Source organism: Pygoscelis adeliae, unplaced genomic scaffold, assembly GCF_000699105.1.
Source record: "Pygoscelis adeliae isolate BGI_AS28 unplaced genomic scaffold, ASM69910v1 Scaffold16, whole genome shotgun sequence".
NCBI lineage: Eukaryota > Metazoa > Chordata > Aves > Sphenisciformes > Spheniscidae > Pygoscelis > Pygoscelis adeliae.
Window position 1 is genome coordinate 3,713,336 of NW_008825162.1, and position 4,044 is coordinate 3,717,379.

The window sequence follows — 4,044 nt, forward strand, 5'->3', positions numbered from 1 at the left end:
TGGCTGAACAGGAATTATTTAATGTGGAAAACTGATGAGTGCAAGTCAGTTCTTTTTATAGGGGACTGACACAAAGAGGAAGAAAACTAGCAGAAAACTGAATTGAGACATTCAGCAACTTCTGATACTGTGGAAGACTTGCTTAGCTCACTCTCTGAATGTGTGTGTTCCCTCTCATCTCTGCTGCTGAATATTGTGTGACTTACAACACAGGTGGAGGAAAGTACTATTTATTAAGAGTTTTCAATTAATCTTGGGTAACAGGACTTGGTCCTCAAGGCTGATTAGGTACCTAACTCACACAGAAATTCATACCTAATGTATACAATGTCTTTGATATCACAGGCCACAGCTGTGTAAGAAAAGAGCTCAGCACTATGACAGGATCCTGTCGTAAAATTCAAATGAAAAAATACTTAATACTCAAAGTATTTTGTGTCTTCTGAAAATTCAGTTCTACCTATGTACTTTTTCTCCACCGAGACTGTTTCCAAAAGAGAGTATTGGGAGGCAGTTGGGGATACTGGCTTCACAGACCCGTCCTCTGTGCCAGCTCCACAGAGCACTTGGAGATAAACAAGCTTTGTGTTGGCACTGACAAACATACACAAGCTGAAAAGCCAATGTTTCTGTTAGCTACTGTTACCCACAAGCCGTGCTGTCCTCTGAGGACAGCTGACCTTTATAGTCATCAGTCTAGTGCAGTCAAGGAAGTAAAGAAAGTGGGCTTGGTGAAATACTTTTGTCTTGTTTAAAAAAAATGCTAGGAATCCTGTCAAACTAGTTACAGCAGAAAAAATCCCACATGTAAATACGACATAACCAGTAATTGTGAACGGTGGCCCTACTTTGATTTAATACACACACACACACCCAGTAACGAGCACTGTGGTCATACAGTATTTTTTCCCTGGAACAGTAGTTTAAAGACAATAATCTGTTTGGGTGCTGTGTGCCATAGCTGCTGGAGGTTCATGCCATGATAATGATGTGGCAGCCTAAATTGTTCCTATGCTAATCCTTAATAGAGGCCCAGGCTCTTTAAGCCAACCCCTCCTCCTCCTCCTTATGTACCTTTGTTTCTTCCACTATGATTATTGCCTAAAGTGATATCTTCTGCTAGGATGGATTTGGTATATTGTTAGATACATTGTGTGTGTGCGTGCATGCAATATATGTATATATCTATAGTGCATGAAAAAAAGAAAATAGCATCAGGGATGAAATCAGAGAATAAGGGAGCTCTCTGCAAGATTCCCTTCTGCTTTGTTAGGTGCAAAAGAAAACCAGTCTTTTTTTATTATTATTATTATTTTTATTTCAACTGATCAGTTCTTTATTTGCACACAGTACAGCAGAGCTGTTGTCTGGGAAAGCTCTGGGGCAACACAAGTGCTGTGTATTTGTTAAAGCTACATTGGAGAGAAAGTGACAGTGGAATAGGAAAACGGGGAAAAATTTAACATACTGTGTAATGATGATCATTCAGCTTCCTGGTAATTTTGATCTACTGTATTAACAGGCAGGCATTAGTGCCTCTTCAGTGTACCTAAATAGGGCCTTCTTTGTATGTGGGAGGTTCACTGAAATAAAGTACAGGGGTTTCAAACTAATGATGTGAAAAACAATCAATGGAAACTGAAAAAAACCCACCAGGAAATGTGAGACATTGCAAGCAGCACACAGCGCTTGGGGAAGCGCAGAGAAATCCCTTGCACCTTCCTTTGCCACAGCAAAGGGTTGTTCAGTGTATGCTTATGACCACAGTGAGTCATGACCTGCCTACTTTTGGTTTGTATTTTAACCAGCTTGGACAATGCACAAATGACCATCTGTCATCTCTTTTTCACTGGCACACAGGTTTGATTTATGATAGGACAATAGCAAAAGACCATTTCATAACAGAATTCTTAGAAATTCTGTTTTCTAATAGAGTGTGTGCCCGCTCACGGCAAGTTGTTTAGAGGGCAGGAATAGAAGGGAGTACAGCATGGAAGGAAAAGTGTGAATTTCCTTATACCTCCCAGCACAGAACTATGAACATTTGTCCTTTGCGTTTGCTAGTAGTGCTAACTACCAGCTCAGTCTGATAAAAAACACCTGCTAGTGAAAAGACTCTGTACAAACATTCCGAGTATTTTACAGCGGAATGAAAACCATTCCTCTTTTGTTTGAATACTTCCTGAACTTTTGTATAGCGTTTGCCCATTCTGTGTTAAGGCGTTCTTGCCTTCCAGCTACAGACATTGTAAAATTTTTTGCTGCTTCTCCCTAGAACCGAATGTTCCCGGCTGGAGGGCACCAGTGAGTCGTGATTTGCTTTTCACAGCAAGCAGTTAACAAATCTTCTGGATATGTCACTTTTGAGAACCAGATAAGCTTCCTTTACTCATTTGGTTGGGTGCAACATGCATACCAATGACCTTTTGCAGCAGATATCATTAATGACCTCATGTCAGAATCTTTGCATAATATAATTATGCAAATTAATTATGCAAATTAAAGACCTTCTTGGTATTTTCAAAACCTGTGATAGAATATTTTCTGGGATTGGAGTGGAGTGCATGATTTCAGTTAACTTGTTGGACTAGCTAAAAATAAAACACACAAGCTCTAGAGTCTCACCAGGTGGTGGAAACTCAGCAAGGCACATCAGCAGCTGTCATCATCGCCTCTTGGCCTGAGAGTACGCTGCCCACCTGTGAATTCAACAGAAGGAAATGCCATGTTAGAAGTCACCAAGACCAGACGCTGTGTTAAATTAGAAGGCTAAAATTGACACAAATAAACAGGATTTAGCAGTGTCTTCAGGAAATGGGTATTACACTCCTCTACACGTATTAGAAGACCTGCTGGGCTACTGTGGAAATCTTGGTAATCAAATTATGTAGACATTTGGAATGAAAAGCAGTACACGAAAAGCTTTAATTTGAAAAGGAAGGCTCTTCCAGATAGAAGTATCCAGACCGTAACTTAATTTTAAAACATTTGATTCAGAGCCTATTAATCCTGAGAGATGCATTCCCCGCTCAGTTCTCCTTCCCTCCTCTCTACTTGCACACAGACGGAGACCACATTTGCAAGTACAAGTGCACTCAGGTTGCCTGAGCTGCCTACTTGTTTGTCCCATTGTAGTAGGCATTACTACAGGCTCTGAGGATGGGTTCATGTGTTTATCATCTTCCCGTAGGACTCCCGGCTGCAGTCGTGTGCAGTCCAGTCTGCCCTGACGCTGTGCAAAGAAGTGTTACGGTAGCGAAGGGATCCGCAGAAGCCTTGCTGCGTTGGTAGCCAATCAACAAGACAGGTTGTAGGAAATACAGCATTCCCAGCCTGCCAGGCAGTGCTGCCCTGCTACAGGTTGCTAGTGGAACGGACCACAGATCAGCTGGATACAAATTTCCATAATTTACCAGTTGTTGCTGGCGTGGTCCTTTTCCGGGTGCTTGACAAGAATCTCCGAGCTCTCATCAGCAGAGCTGGAGTATTCAGAGCTGCAGCTGGTGGCAAGCGGCGGTGCCGTGAATAAAAAAAAGTGGTATCTAAGTTAAGTGGGTTAGAAGGAAATAATTCAGATTTCACAAATTCGGTACTTAAAATTAGTCAATGTTTTTTGACAATTCGTGCCTTTACTCTCTCTATGCCTCGCTCCCCCTTTCTGTACAAAGTGATTAGCACCACGTCAGTTCCCAGCCGTACTGAAAAGAAGTCATGACTCTTCACAAAGCTGCCAGGCATAGCGGTGAAAGCCCCACTAGAGGAGTCCGCAAGAAAGCGAGTTCTACATGTCGTGCAGCGTTTCAGTGGTGTGCAGTAAATAATACACGGGGTTCCCCAGCAGATTGATTTCGAGTGTTTAATTAGTCGGATCATCCACCACTTCCCCAGGTTAAAGGCCTGGCAAAAGGAGAGCAGACTAAACGGGGACAGGACGGGAGCTGGCGGACGGTTACAGCATCCTGCCGGCGAGCGTAATTTCTGAGGCGCCTGACTCCCACGCCGCGGACGCCGCAGACGTTAGGGGCTCATTGCGGGGCGCTCGCC